The sequence below is a fragment of the Bos grunniens genome, chromosome 7, assembly GCF_055505025.1.
Source record: "Bos grunniens cultivar Pamir isolate PY7600 chromosome 7, Bosgru_T2T1.0, whole genome shotgun sequence".
NCBI lineage: Eukaryota > Metazoa > Chordata > Mammalia > Artiodactyla > Bovidae > Bos > Bos grunniens.
Window position 1 is genome coordinate 13,761,178 of NC_141171.1, and position 16,990 is coordinate 13,778,167.

The following is a 16,990-nucleotide window of genomic DNA, read 5'->3' on the forward strand; positions in this document are numbered from 1 at the left end:
ATTTGAAATAGCTCAACTGGAATTCCATCACCTCCACTAGCTTTGTTCATAGTGATGTTTTCTAAGGCCCACTTGACTTCACATTCCAGGATGTCTGGCTCTAGGTCAGTGATCACACCATCGTGATTATCTGGGTCTTGAAGATCTTTTTTGTACAGTTCTTCTGTGTATTCTTGCCATCTCTTCTTAATATCTTCTGCTTCTGTTAGGTCCATACCATTTCTGTCCTTCATCGAGCCCATCTTTGTATGAAATGTCCTCTTGGTATCTCTAATTTTCTTGAAGAGATCTCTACTCTTTCCCATTCTGTTGTTTTCTCTATTTCTTTGCATTGATCACTGAGGAAGGTTTTCTTATCTCTTCTTGCTATTCTTTGGAACTCTGCTTTCAGATGCTTATATCTTTCCTTTTCTCCTTTGCTTTTTGCTTCTGTTCTTTTCACAGCTATTTGTAAGGCCTATTGGTGTTTTTCTTTCTGGCTTACCTCACTCTGTATAATAGGCTCCAGTTTCATCCACCTCATTAGAACTGATTCAAATGTATTCTTTTTTGGCTGAGTAATACTTCATTGTGCATATGTATCACAGGTTTCTTATCCATTCATCTGCTGATGAACATCTAGATTGCTTCCATGTCCTGGCTATTATAAACAGTGCTGTGATGAATATTGGGGTACACGTGTCTCTTTCAATTCTGGTTTCCTCAGTGTGTATGCCCAGCAATGGGATTGCTGGGTCATAAGTCAGTTCTATTTCCAGTTTTTAAAGGAACCTCCACACTGTTCTCCATAGTGGCTGTACTGGTTTGCATTCCCACCAATGGTGTAAGAAGGTTCCGTTTTCTCCACACCCTCTCCAGAATTTATTGCTTGTAGACTTTTGGATAGCAGCCATTCTGACTGGCATGAAATGGTACCTCACTGTGGTTTTGATTTGCATTTCTCTGATAATAAGTGATGTTGAGCATCTTTTCATGTGTTTGTTAGCCATCTGTATGTTTTCTTTGGAGAAATGTCTATTCAGTTCTTTGGCCCAATTTTTGATTGGGTCGTTGTATATTTTTGAGATTAGTTCTTTGTCGGTTGCTTCATTTGCTATTATTTTCTCCCATTCTGAAGGCTGTCTTTTCACCTTGCTTATAGTTTCTTTTGTTGTACAGAAGCTTTTAATTTTAATTAGGTCCCATTTGTTTATTTTTGCTTTTATTTCCAATATTCTGGGAGGGGGGTCATAGAGGATCCTGCTGTGATATATGTCGAAAAGTGTATTGCCTATGTTCTCCTCTAAGAGTTTTATAGTTTCTGGTCTTCCATTTAGATCTTTAATCCATTTTGAGTTTATTTTTGTGTATGGTGTTAGAAAGTTTTCTAATTTCATTCTTTTACAAGTGGTTGAGCAGTTTTCCCAGCACCACTTGTTAAAGAGATTGTCTTTTCTCCATTGTATATTCTTGTCTCCTTTGTCAAAGGTAAGGTGTACATAGGTGTGTGGGTTTATCTCTGGGCTTTCTCTTTTGTTCCATTGATCTACATTTCTGTCTTTGTGCCAGTACCATGCTGTCTTGATGACTGTGGCTTTGTAGTAGAGCTTGAAATCAGGCAGGTTGATTCCTCCAATTCCATTGCAGCTTCACAGCTGAATTCTATCAAAAATTTAGAGAAGAGCTAATACCTATCCTAGTTAAACTCTTCCAGAAAATTGCAGAGGAAGGTAAACTTCCAAACTCATTCTATGAGGCCACCATCACTCTAATACCAAAACCTGACAAAGATGCCACAAAAAAAGAAAACTACAGGTCAATATCACTGATGAACATAGATGCAAAAATCCTTAACAAAATTCTAGCAACCAGAACCCAGTTCAGTTCAGTTCAGTCGCTCAGTCGTGTCTGATTCTTTGCGACCCCATGAATCACAGCACGCCAGGCCTTCCTGTCCATCACCAACTCCTGGAGTTCACCTAGACTCACGTCCATCGAGTTAGTGATGCCATTCAGCCATCTCATCCTCTGTCGTCCCCTTTTCTTCCTGCCCCCAATCCCTCCCAGCATCAGAGTCTTTTCTAATGAGTCAACTCTTTGCATTAGGGGGCCAGTGTACTGGAATTTCAGCTTTAGCATCATTCCTTCCAAAGAAATCCCGGGCTGATCTCCTTCAGAATGGACTGATTGAATCTCCTTGCAGTCCAAAGGACTCTCAAGAGTCTTCTCCAACACCACAGTTCAAAAGCATCAATTCTTCAGTGCTCAGCCTTCTTCACAGTCCAACTCTTACATCCATACATGACCACAGGAAAAACCATGGCCTTGACTAGCTGGACCTTTGTTGGCAAAGTAATGTCTCTGCTTTTGAATATGCTTATATCTTTCCTTTCTCCTTTGCTTTTCACTTCTCTTCTTTTCACAACTATTTGTAAGGCCTCCCCAGACAGCCATTTTGCTTTTTTGCATTTCTTTTCCATGGTGATGGTCTTGATCCCTGTCTCCTGTACAATGTCATGAACCTCATTCCATTGTTCATCAGGCACTCTATCTATCAGATCTAGGCCCTTAAATCTATTTCTCACTTCCACTGTATAGTCATAAGGGATTTGATTTAAGTCATACCTGAATGGTCTAGTCGTTTTCCCTACTTTCTTCAATTTAAGTCTGAATTTGGCAATAAAAGGTTCAGGATCTGAGCCACAGTCAGCTCCTGGTCTTTTTTTTTTTTTTTTTTTTTTTTTTTGCTGACTGTGTAGAGCTTTTCCATCTTTGGCTGCAAAGAATATAATCAATCTGATTTCGGTGTTGAACATCTGGTGATGTCCATGGATAGAGTCTTCTCTTGTTTTGTTGAAAGAGGGTGTTTGTTATGACCAGTGCATTTTGTTGGCAAAACTCTATTAGTCTTTGCCTTGCTTCATTCTGTATTCCAAGGCCAATTTTCCTGTTAATCAGAACCCAACAACACATTAATATGATCATACAGCATGACCAAATGGGCTTTATCCCAGGGATACAAGGATTCTTCAATATCTGCAAATGAATCAATGAAATACACCACATTAACAAATTGAAAATTAAAAGCCATATAATTATCTCAATAGATGCAGAGAAAGCCTTTGACAAATTTCAACATCCAGTTATGATAAAAACTCTCCAGAAAGCAGGAATAGAATGAACATACCTCAACATACTAAAAGCTATATATGACAAACCCACAGCAAACATTATCCTCAATGGAGAAAAATTGAAACCATTTCCCCTAAAGTCAGGAACAAGACAAGGGTGTCCACTCTCACCACTACTATTCAACATAGTTTTGGAAGTTTTAGCCACAGAAATCAGAGCAGAAAAAGAAATAAAAGGAATCAAAATTGGAAAAGAAGAAGTAAAACTCTCACTGTTTGCAGATGACATGATCCACTACACAGAAAACCCTAAAGACTCCACCAGAAAATTACTAGACCTAATCAATGAATATAGTAAATTTTCAGGATATAAAATCAACACACATAAATCCCTTGCATTCCTATACACTAATAATGAGAAAATAGAAAGAGAAATTAAGGAAAGAATTCCATTCATCATTGCAATGAAAAGAATAAAATACTTAGGAATATATCTACCTAAAGACACTAAAGACCTATATATAGAAAACTATAAAACACTGGTGAAAGAAATCAAAGAGGACACTAATAGATGGAGAAATAGACCATGTTCATGGATCAGAAGAATCAATATAGTTAAGAGTATACTACCCAAAGCAATCTATATATTCAATGCAATCCCTATCAAGCTACCAAGGGTATTTTTCACAGAGTTAGTACTCCTGCCTGGAAAATCCCATGGACAGAGGAGCCTGGTAGGCTGCAGTCCATGGGGTCACTACGAGTCGGATACAACTGAGCGACTTACTTTCACTTTTCACTTTCATGCATTGGAGAAGGAAATGGCAACCCACTCCAGGGTTCTTGCCTGGAAAATCCCAGGGATGGGGGAGCCTGGTGGGCTGCCGTCTATGGGGTTGCACAGAGTTGGACACGACTGAAGTGACTTAGCAGTAGCAGAGCAAATAATTTCACAGTTTGTATGGAAATACAAAAACCCTCGAATATCCAAAGCAATCTTGAGAGGGATGAATGTGTCTGTTTCAATGATGCTCTCAATTCATCCCACCCTCTCCTTTTCCTTCTGTGTCCATAAATCTGTTCTCTATGTCTGAGTCTGTATTCCTCCCCTGAAAATAGGTTCATCAGTACCATTTTCCTACTATATATATATATAATACAAAACTTGTTTTTCTCTTTCTGACTTACTTCACTCTGTATAACAAGTTTTAGATTCATCTACCTCATGACAACTGACTGAAATTTGTTCATCTTTATGACTGAGTAATATTCCACTCTATATATGTACCACAACTTCTTTATCCATTCATCTGTCAATGGACATCTAGGTTGCTTCCATGTCCTAGCTATTATAAACAGTGCTGCATTGAACATTGGGGTACATGCATCTTTTTCAATTTTGTTTTTTTTAATTGGAGTATAGATGCTTTACACTCTTGTGTTAGTCTGCTGAACAACGAAGTGGATCAGCTTTTGTATACATATATCTCCTTCTGCCTTTTGCTGACTTGCTCTTGATTTTTTTGGTTAGCTAAATCTAACAATGCTCCTGATGTGTGCTTACCTGTAACTGTACCATTCCAGATTTATTGCCTTGCCTCTCACTGTTAACACCGACATTTGAGTTTATAATTTTACTTGTAAGCATAATTTAAAACTCCTGCTCAGTGTGGAGGTTAGCTTCCCACACCACAATCAAAATCCCAAGAATTGCAAAGTTGTAACAACAATAGAAATGTTGGATATTCATTGACTAAGACTACTTTGAGTTTCCCCTTCAGCTTAAATGAGTTTCTACCAATCTGTCCTCGCTCTCTTTTCTTAGAGTACTTACATTAGAAAAATTTTAAATTCTTTTTCTATTCCTTTTCTTTTTGGCCACACCATGGGCATGTGGGAATCTTAGTTCCCTGACCAGGGACTGAACCCATGCCCCTTGCAGTGGAAGCACAGAGCCTTAACCACTGAACCACCAGGCAAGTCCACTCTGCTTCTTTTATTAGTAAATGTAGATAAATCTTCTCCAAGTCTCTCATCCTTTTTACAACCAAAGAATGATTTTCACAAAGCCTTCTCTTTGAAATCTAATCATCAAGAAAATTAGTTCCCCTGTCTCCCTGCTTCTGTGGGAATGTAAGAGCCTAAATTTAAAAAAGCAGCAACCAAAGCAGTAGCATTGACATATATACACTATCATGTGTGAAACAGAAAGCTAGTGGGAAGCTGATATACGACGCAGGGAGCCCAGCCTGGCACTGTGTGATGACCTACAGCTGTAGGATGGGAGGTGGGGAGGGAGGGTCAAGAAGGAGGGGATATATGTACAGCTATGGCTGACTCCCTTTGTTGTCCAGCAGAAACCAACACCACATTGTAAAGCAATTATCCTCTAGTTAAAAAGAAAAGCGTGCATGTGTGCTAAGTCACTTCAGTCATGTCCGACTCTTTGCGACCCTATGGACTCTAGCCTGCCAGGCTCCTCTGTCCCTGGGGATTCTCATGGGGAATCTCTAGACAAGAAGGGTTGCCATTTCCTTCTCCAGGGGAACTTCCTGACCCAGGGATCAAGCCCCTGTCTTCTTTATTGGCAGGTGGCTTCTTCACCACTACCAACACCTGGGAGGTCCCAAAAAGGAAAGCAGCAATTAGCAAACACAAATGGCCTATCCTATCAACCCACCTTCCTTCCCTAACATCTTCCAGTGCTTTTCCGTTAGCTCGCCCCAGCTTGAAAAATCCTCCCATTTTTTGTTTCAGGAGAGATGAGACAGAGAGAAATAAATGCATGATCCAGAGGCTGAAAAGAATGTGGTCTGGTTGATGAACTAGAAGAAAACCAAGATGTCTAAACAACTGTGTTCTCAAGTTTATCAACCCAACATCTGGGGAGGGAAGCTGGAAATGGAGTTCAATCATATGGGCAAAAATTCAACTAGTAACATTTATGGAATTGGCCTCAATAAAAATTCTAGAGACTGAAGCTCAGGTGAGCCACCTAGTTTAGTTCAGTTCAGTTCAGTTGCTCAGTCTTGTCCGACTCTTTGCAACCGCATGAATCGCAGCACACCAGGCCTCCCTGTCCATCACCAACTCCTGGACTTCACTCAAATTCATGTCCATTGAGTTGGTGATGCCATCCAGCCATCTCATCCTCTGTCGTCCCCTTCTCCTCCTGCCCCCAATCCCTCCCAGCATCAGAGTCTTTTCCAATGAGTCAACTCTTCACGTGAGGTGGCCAAAGTACTGGAGTTTCAGCTTTAGCATCATTCCTTTCAAAGAACACCCAGGGCTGATCTCCTTTAGAATGGACTGGTTAGATCTCCTTGCAGTCCAAAGACTCTCAAGAGTCTTCTCCAACACCACAGTTCAAAAGCATCAATTCTTTGGCGCTCAGCCTTCTTCACAGTCCTACTCTCACATCCATACATGGCCATGGGAAAAACCATAGCCTTAACTACACAGACCTTTGTTGGCAAAGTAATGTCTCTGCTTTTGAATATGCTATCTAGATTGGTCATAACTTTCCTTCCAAGGAGTAAGTGTCTTTTAATTTCATGGCTGCAGTCACCATCTGCAGTGATTTTGGAGCACCAAAAAATAAAGTCTGACACTGTTTCCACTGTTTCCCCATCTATTTGACATGAAGTGATGGGACCGGATGCCATGATCTTCATTTTCTGAATGTTGAGCTTTAAGCCAACTTTTTCACTCTCCTCTTTCACTTTCATCAAGAGACTTTTTAGTTCTTCTTCACTTTGTGCCATAAGGGTGGTGTCATCTGCATGTCTGAGGTTATTGATATTTCTCCTGGCAATCTTGATTCCAGCTTGTGCTTCTTCCAGCCCAGCATTTCTCATGATGTACTCTGCATAGAAGTTAAATAAGCAGGGTGACAATATACAGCCTTGACATACTCCTTTTCCTATTTGGAACCAGCCTGTTGTTAGCAATATATATATATTAGTATTATTGTCATATATTGTAGCTAGGAGGAGGTAATGGATCTGGACTCCATGGAAAGAGGAAACCAAGAAACTTCACCTATGGGACTTTCCAGATCTTGTCTATGTTGTATCTTTCATCTGATTTAATTTGTGTCCTTTACTATTAAAAAAGATATAATCATAGAGTGTTAGTCACTCAGTCGTGTCCAACTGGTTGTGACCCCATGGACTGTAGCCCACCAGCCTCCTCTGTCTATGGACTTCTCCAGGCAAAAATACTGGAGTGGGTTGCCATTCCCTTCTCCAGGAGATCTTCCTTATCTAGAGATTGATCTCAGGTTTCCTACATTGCAGAAAGATTCTATACCATCTGAGCCAATAACTTTCCTGAGTTCTGTAAGTTTCTCGTGTACTATTAAACCAGAGGGATTCTCCTTAATTTGAACATTCTAGAAAATTACTGAATATGAGAAAGTCCTCGAATTTGTAGCTGGCTGACCTGAAGTGTGGGTCCCCCGGGAACCTGGGAACTTGTGCTGGTGTCTGAAATGAGGACAGGCTTGTGAGGACTGTTTTCTCAGCCATCACAGTTTGGCAAACTTTGTAGCCAATTTCTTTCTTAAGTTGAAGAAAGTAAGGAAAACCACTAGACCATTCAGGTATGACCTAAATCAAATCCCTTATGATTATACAATGGAAGTGAGAAATAGATTTAAGGGACTAGATCTGATAGATAGAGTGCCTGATGAACAATGGATGGAGGTTCGTGACATTGTACAGGAGACAGGAATCGAGACCATCCCCATGGAAAAGAAATGTAAAAAAGCAAAATGGCTGTCTGAGGAGGCCTCACAAATAGCTGTGGAAATAAGAGAAGTGAAAAGCAAAGTAGAAAAGGAAAGATATTCCCATTTGAATGCAGAGTTCCAAAGAATAGTAAGGAGAGATAGGAAAGCCTTCCTCAGTGATCAGTGCAAAGAAATAGAGGAAAACAATAGAATGGGAAAGACTAGAGATCTCTTCAAGAAAATTAGAGATACCAAGGGAACATTTCATGCAAAGATGGGCTCGATAAAAGACAGAAATGGTATGGACCTAACAGAAGCAGTAGATACTAAGAAGAGGTGGCAAGAATACACAGAAGAACTATACAAAAAAGATCTTCATGACCCAGATAATCACAATGGTATGATCACTAACCTAGAGCCAGACATCCTGGAATGTGAAATCAAGTGGGCCTTAGAAAGCATCCCTACGAACAAAGCTAGTGGAGGTGATGGATTTCATCCCATTCCCAAAGAAAGGCATTGCCAAAGAATACTCAAACTACCACACAATTGCACTCATCTCACATGCTAGTAAAATAATGCTCAAAATTCTCCAAGCCAGGCTTCAGCAATACGTGAACTGTGAACTTCCTGTTGTTCAAGCTGGTTTTAGAAAAGGCAGAGGAACCAGAGATCAAATTGCCAACATCTGCTGGATCATGAAAAAAGGAAGAGAGTTCCAGAAAAACATCTATTTCTTTTTTTTTTTTTTTTATTCTTCCAATTTTATTTTATTTTTAAACTTTACATAATTGTATTAGTTTTGCCAAATATCAAAATGAATCCGCCACAGGTATACATGTGTTCCCCATCCCGAACCCTCCTCCCTCCTCCCTCCCCATACCATCCCTCTGGGCCGTCCCAGTGCACCAGCCCCAAGCATCCAGCATCATGCATTGAACCTGGACTGGCAACTTGTTTCCTACATGATATTTTACATGTTTCATTGCCATTCTCCCAAATCTTCCCACCCTCTCCCTCTCCCACAGAGTCCATAAGACTGTTCTATACATCAGTGTCTCTTTTGCTGTCTCGTACACCGGGTTATTGTTACCATCTTTCTAAATTCCATATATGTGCGTTAGTATACTGTATTTATGTTTTTCCTTCTGGCTTACTTCACTCTGTATAATAGGCTCCAGTTTCATCCACCTCATTAGAACTGATTCAAATGTATTCTTTTTAATGGCTGAGTAATACTCCATTGTGTATATGTACCACAGCTTTCTTATCCATTCATCTGCTGATGGACATCTAGGTTGCTTCCATGTCTTGGCTATTATAAACAGTGCTGCGATGAACATTGGGGTACACGTGTCTCTTTCCCTTCTGGTTTCCTCAGTGTGTATGCCCAGCAGTGGGGTTGCTGGATCATAAGGCAGCAACGGAAAGAATAAAATACTTAGGAATATATCTACCTAAAGAAACTAAAGACCTATATATAGAAAACTATAAAACACTGGTGAAAGAAATCAAAGAGGACACTAATAGATGGAGAAATATACCATGTTCATGGATTGGAAGAATCAATATAGTGAAAATGAGTATACTACCCAAAGCAATTTATAGATTCAACGCAATCCCTATCAAGCTACCAACAGTATTCTTCACAGAGCTAGAACAAATAATTTCACAATTTGTATGGAAATACAAAAAACCTCGAATAGCCAAAGCGATCTTGAGAAAGAAGAATGGAACTGGAGGAATCAACCTACCTGACTTCAGGCTCTACTACAAAGCCACAGTTATCAAGACAGTATGGTACTGGCACAAAGACAGAAATATTGATCAATGGAATAAAATAGAAAGCCCAGAGATAAATCCACGCACATATGGACACCTTATCTTCGACAAAGGAGGCAAGAATATACAATGGATTAAAGACAATCTCTTTAACAAGTGGTGCTGGGAAATCTGGTCAACCACTTGTAAAAGAATGAAACTGGACCACTTTCTAACACCATACACAAAAATAAACTCAAAATGGATTAAAGATCTAAACGTAAGACCAGAAACTATAAAACTCCTAGAGGAGAACATAGGCAAAACACTCTCCGACATACATCACAGCAGGATCCTCTATGACCCACCTCCCAGAATATTGGAAATAAAAGCAAAAATAAACAAATGGGACCTAATTAACCTTAAAAGCTTCTGCACATCAAAGGAAACTATTAGCAAGGTGAAAAGACAGCCTTCAGAATGGGAGAAAATAATAGCAAATGAAGCAACCGACAAACAACTAATCTCAAAAATATACAAGCAACTCCTACAGCTCAACTCCAGAAAAATAAACGACCCAATCAAAAAATGGGCCAAAGAACTAAATAGACATTTCTCCAAAGGAGACATACAGATGGCTAACAAACACATGAAAAGATGCTCAACATCACTCATTATCAGAGAAATGCAAATCAAAACCACTATGAGGTACCATTTCACACCAGTCAGAATGGCTGTGATCCAAAAGTCTACAAATAATAAATGCTGGAGAGGGTGTGGAGAAAAGGGAACCCTCTTACACTGTTGGTGGGAATGCAAACTAGTACAGCCACTATGGAGAACAGTGTGGAGATTCCTTAAAAAACTGGAAAAACATCTATTTCTGCTTTATTGACTATGCCAAAGCCTTTGACTGTGTGGATCACAATAAACTGTGGAAAATTCTTCAAGAGATGGGAATATCAGACCACCTGACCTGCCTCTTAAGAAATCTGTATGCAAGTCAGGGAGCAACAGTTAGAACTGGATATGGAACAACAGACTGGTCCTAAATAGGAAAAGGAGTACGTCAAGGCTGTATATTGTCACCCTGCTTATTTAGCTTATATGCAGAGTACATCATGAGAAATGCTGGGCTGGAGGAAGCACAAGCTGGAATCAAGATTGCTGGGAGAAATATCAATAACCTCAGATATGCAGATGACACCACCCTATGGCAGAAAGTGATGAGGAACTAAAGAGCCTTTTGATGAAAGTAAAAGAGGAAAATGAAAAAGTTGGCTTAAAGCTCAACATTCAGAAAACGAAGATTATGGCATCCGGTCCCATCACTTCATGGGAAGTAGATGGGGAAACAGTGTCAGACTTTATTTTTTGGTGCTCCAAAATCACACAGATGGTGACTTCAGCAATCAAATTAAAAGACACTTGCTCCTTGGAAGGAAAGTTCTGACCATCCTAGATAGCATATTAAAAAGCAGAGACAATACTTTGTCAACAAAGGCCCGTCGGGTCAAGGCTATGTTTTTTCCAGTAGTCACGTATGGATGTGAGAGTAGGACTGTGAAAAAAGCTGAGTGCTGAAGAATTGATGCTTTTGAACTGTGGTGTTGGAGAAGACTCAAGAGTCCCTTGGACTGCAAGGAGATCCAACCAGTCCATCCTAAAGGAAGTCAGTCCTGGGCGTTCATTGGAAGGACTGATGTTGAAGTTGAAACTCCAATACTTTGGCCACCTCATGTGAAGAGTTGACTCATTGGAAAAGACCCTGATGCTGGGAAGGATTGGTGGCAGGAGGAGAAGGGGATGACAGAGGATGAGATGCCTGGATGGTATCACCGACCATATGGACATGAGTTTGGGTAAATGCTGGAAGTTGGTGATGGACAGGAGACCTGGCATGCAGCAGTTCATGGGGTCATAAAGAGTTGAACACGAGTGAGTGACTGAACTGAACTCAACTTGGAGCCAGAAAAGACATTGGAAAAAATAGTCAAGTTCAAACTCATCACAGGCCTTTGAAAACCCCCAGGGAGCTCTGGAGCTAACCTTAGAGTTGGCTGGAACTGGGGGCAAAAGAGATAAATGTTTACACACCCTCATCATATAGTCATTGAATTGGGCTGCCTAGTGATGCTCTGTAGCTGAGGCTGATCCCTCTCGGAGTTGATTGCTGACAGCTGAGTAACACCCAACATTGGAGGAATATGTCTGTCATGCCTGACAGGATAATATAACAATATAAAATTTACCCTCTTAGCCATTTTATCTTTTTTTTTTAATTGAAGAATAATCGCTTTACAGAATTTTGTTGTTTTCTGTCAAACCTCAACATGAATCAGCCACAGGTATACATATATCCCCTCCCTTTTGAACCTCCCTCCCATCTGCCTCCCAACCCACCCCTCTAGGTTGATAGAGTTTGTTTCCTGAGCCATACAGAAAATTCCCATTGACTGTCTATTTTACATATAGTAATGTAAGTTTCCATGTTACTCTTTCCATACATCTTACCCTCTCTTCCCCTCTCCCCATCTCCATAAGTCTATTCTCTATGTCTGTTTCTCCATTGCTTCCTTGTAAATAAATTTTTCAGCACAATTTTTCTAGATTCTGTATATGTGCGTTAGAATATGATATGTATCTTTCTCTTTCTGACTTACTTCACACTCTGTATAATAGGTTGTAGGTTCATCCGCCTCATCAGAACTGACTCAAATGTGTTTGTTTTTATGGCTGAGTAATATTCCATTGTGTACCACAACTTCTTTATCCATTCATCTGCTGATGGACATCTAGGTTGCTTCTATGTTATAGCTATTATAAATAGTGCTGCAATGAACAATGGGATACATGTGTCTTTTTCAATTTTGGTTTCCTCGGTGTATATGCCTAGGAGTGGGATTGCTGGGTCATATGGTGGTTTTATCCCTAGTTTTTTAAGGATTCTCCATTCTGTCTTCTATAATGGCTGTATCAATTAATATTCCCACCAACAGTGCAAGAGTATTCCTTTTCCTCCACACCCTCTCCAGAATTTATTGTTTGTAGAAACAATAAATGATGATGGCCATTCTGATTGGTATGAGGTGATATCTCATTGTGGTTGTAATTTGCATTTCTCTAATGAGCAATGTTGAACATCTTTTCATGTATTTGTTAGCCATCTGTATGTCTTCTTTGGAGAAATGTCTGTTTAGGTCTTTTTCCCACTTTTTGATTGGGTTGTTTGTTTTCCTTGTATTGAGTTATATGAGCTGCTTGTATATTTTGGAAATTAATCCTTTGTCAGTTGTTGCATTTGCTATTATTTTCTTACCCTCTTAGACATCTTAAGTGTCCAATTCAGGAACATTTGTGGCTCAGTGGTAAAGAATCTGCTTGTAAGACAGGAGATGCAGGAGACATGGGTTTGATCCCTGGATCAGGAATATCCCCTGAAGGAGGAAAAGGCAACCCACTCCCATAATCTTGCCCGGGAAATCCCAGGGAGAGAGGAGCCAGGTGGACTACAGTCCATGGGGTTGCAAAGAGTCAGACATGACTGAACAACTGAGCATGCACGCACACACCACTATCCATCTCCAGAACTTTTTATCTTCCCCAAGTGAAACTCTATTTCCGCTAAACTAATTCCCCATTCTTCTTTCCAAAGCCTCTGGTAACTATCATCCTACCCACTGTCTCTATGACTTTGATTACTTTAGGTGTCAAATCATTCAATTTTTGTCTCTTTGTGTCTTGCTATTTAATATGATTGGGAAGAAGTTAGATAGAATGGGAAGGAGAATTATCAGCAAGACTGGGAACTGACTTTGCTTTGGTAGGTACCCTCTCATCTACTCCTTGGGAAGCATACACCTCACTTTTCCCAGGAAAAACCCAGTTGATAAGTGTTTATTCAAACTTAATATTCATAGTGTCCTATTTCAGTTTCAAAATACTCCAGTTTAGAAATCAAATATCCACTCTATTTACTTAAAAATCACTAAAGAGCAAAAATATACTAGGTGTCTTGGTCATTAAGGTAGGGTTTAGATCCACCTAACACATAGGGAATACTCATAGGAAAGTTATAGAAACAATGCAAAACAAGAAAGAGAGAGGTGTATTTATTTTGTGATGATGGAAACAAGATTGCTTGTGACCAAATGTCTTGAGTAATACACAAGGAAAGAGAGATGGCTATACTGATGTGATATGCAAAGTCCCATAAGGGTTATAATTCACACGGGGCATCCAGCTAATCTCCCAATTCCATTAGAGCTATGCTACAAAGAGGAAAAATTGTGTAAACATAAAGTAGAGAGCCAGATAGGTACATTTTCAGTAAGTGACTTCAGATTCAGAATCACTTATTGCAATCACTTATTGTTTGATTTTGTTGTATTTTGTACTCCCATGAACCGAAAAACAGGGGTTGGGATAAGGCTATTCTGCTGATAATCCTCCAGGGGGCACTCTTGATGTCCTTGTTCCTTAGACTGTAGGTGAAAGTGTTCAGCATAGGGGTGACCACAGTGTACATCACTGAGGCCACTGCACTCTTCCTGGGAGATTGTGAGATGGCTGAGCTGAGTTACACCCCAAGGCCTGTTCCATAAAACAAACAACTGACAGGTGAGAACCACAGGTAGATAAGGCTTTGTACTTCCCACCTGATGAGGAGACTCTCAGAATGGAGGAAACAATTTGAGAATAAGAGTAAAGGATTCCTGAAAGTGGAATCCCACCTACAATGGTACTGTTGAAATAAATTAATATGATATTGATGGAGTTTTCAGAACAGGCAAGATTGAGGAGTTTAGAAGGGTCACAGAAGAAATGAGGCATTTCCACCTCTGCACAGAGGTAAGCTGTGACATCATCAAGTAGTGAAGCTGGGAGTTCAAAAGTCTGATGGAAAATGACACCAGGACCAAGAAGCCACAGAGGCGGGGATTCATGATGAACAGGTAGTATAGGGGGTGACAGATGGCCACCAACTGGTCATAGGCCATCACTGTCAGGAGGAGACTCTCCAAACATGCAAAAAGAGAAAAGACGGTCACCCCAGCTAGGCAGCCTGCATAGGTGATGGATTTTCTGTGTGTGTGGAGGTTCACTAGCATCTTGGGGACAGTGGTGGTGTTGAAACTGATGTCAGCCAAGGACAGGTTGGAGAGGAAGAAGTAAATGGGTGTGTGGAGGTGGGGGTCAAAGGTGACAGCCAGAATGATGAGTACCTTCCCAAACACAGTGACCAAGTACATGGACAGGAAGAGCCCAAAGAGAAGGGGCTGCAGGTCTGGATAACCTGAGAGGCCCAGGAGGAGGAATTCTGAGACATCTGTTAGATTCTGTGGTTCCATGTAGAGGGGACACCTTTGAAAAATAAGAGAGTATTGAATAAACAGAACAATTGAAGGGGCATACAGATAAGTGTCCATACTTTGGATTTAATAATTCACAAATATTAAAAAAATTTTTATTATGATGCAGTTCTGAAAATTCTTGCAATCCTCTGTATATTACACTAGTGAGAATTTCCAAAAGATATATGCATTCAACAGTATTGCTTCCATTTAAAAAATTGATATCTGGCAAAACTAATACAATTATGTAAAGTTTAAAAATAAAATTAAATTAAAAAAAATTGAAACATTAAATTTTTCTATAAGTATCTCTACAAGTTATGCTAATGGAAAAATCAGACAAAATCAACCACATGGTCTGATTTTCAAGGTGTAAAACTAGAAAGATCCTAGAAGGCTGACTAGGAATAGTCTTTTCATGATAGAGTCACATGAAATTTAGCACCTTATATAGGGAATGATGGAGAAGGCAATGGCACCCCACTCCAGTACTGTTGCCTGGAAAATCCCATGGATAGAGGAGCCTGGTAGGCTGCAGTCCATGGGGTCGCTAAGAGTTGGACACAACTGAGCAACTTCACTTTCACTTTCCACTTTCATGCATTGGAGAAGGAAATGGCAACCCACTCCAGTGTTCTTGCCTAGAGAATCCCATGGACGGAGAAGCCTGGTGGGCTGCGTCCATGGGGTCACACAGAGTAGGACCCGACCAAAGTGACTTAGCAGCAGCAGCATAGGGAATGATGGGGCTTCCTTGGTGGCTCAGGTGGTAAAGAATCTGCCTGCCAATGCAGGAGATGCAGGAGACTGGGATTTGATTACTGGGTCAGGAAGATCCTCTGGAGGAGGAAATGGCAACCCACTCTAGTATTCTTGCCTGAGAAATTCCATGGACAGAGGAGCCTTGTGGGCTATGGTCCATGGGGTCGTTAAGAGTCCGACATGACTGAGCAACTGAGCACAAGGAATGATATTATTATAACTATTATCACTCAGATTTACAAAATGGGCTGGAAAATTCATTACTATCCATAGACAAGCCCATCATCCATAATATTCATACAGTAAAGATCCCTTGCAAGCAGTTTGGTCCATTCTGCCTATTTACCTATAAACTCACCACATCTCAAAAGAAGGAATTCATGGTTTTACTTCTATTTGATCATCTGGGACTAACATAGGTTTTAAAAGGAAATAATCTGGTGAGACAGAGCCTTGGGGTGGGAATTAGGAGGCCTTTGTCTGAGTTCCACATGTTTCACCCACTTAATGTGCAGTGTGTAAATCTCCCCACTTCTCTGCACTTGTATCCCTCACACTGAAGTAGGGCCAATAACACCCATTTGTAGGATGTGTGTGGTGTGGAGGAAGGGGAAATTTCCTCTTCTACCCCTCTAGAGTTCTTGTGGCTGGAATAATAACAAAATTGATGCAAGACAACAGGAGAAAAAGAAACAAATTTGAATTCTTACACACAGAGGTCTTATTAAAATAAGACCTAAGAAGTGGCCAAAGCAGGCAGCTATTATCTCTTTTAGGCAAAGAAACAGTAAGTTGATGAGGAATTGACAGGAGAAAGACACGTAGGCTTTTGGTATTTCATGAATGAAGAATATCAACAGATTTAGGCTTAGGGTGGTAAATAAAAGGAAAAATAAGATTTGTTTACATTGGCTTCGCAAAGAGTTGGACATGACTGAGTGACTGAACTGAACTTAATTGAACACTGGCTTCTAATCTCCAAATTCCCTATAATTGATCATAAGGGGGGGTCTTTCCATTCCTGATGCAGGAGTGCCCATTTCAAGTATAGATGTGAGAGTTGGACCATTAAAAAGGCTGAGCACCAAAGATTTGATGCATTCGAACTGTGGTGCTGGAGAAGACTCTTGAGAGTCCCTTGGACAGCAAGGAGATCAAGCCAGTCAGTTCTAAAGGAAATTAACCCTGAATTTTCACTGGAAGGACTGATGCTGAAGCCAAAGCTCCAATACTTTGGCCACCTGATGCGAAGAACTGACTCATTGAGAAAG

At 40.3% G+C, this 16,990-nt stretch overlaps 1 pseudogene across 1 annotated transcript; it reads right to left on the reverse strand.

Annotated features, from left to right (window-relative positions):
* Nucleotides 1–13,954: 13,954 nt before the first annotated feature.
* LOC147368506 (olfactory receptor 7E178-like) lies at nucleotides 13,955–16,990 on the reverse strand (annotated as a pseudogene). Its single transcript, XR_015168487.1, has one exon. The product of XR_015168487.1 is annotated as an olfactory receptor 7E178-like (transcript).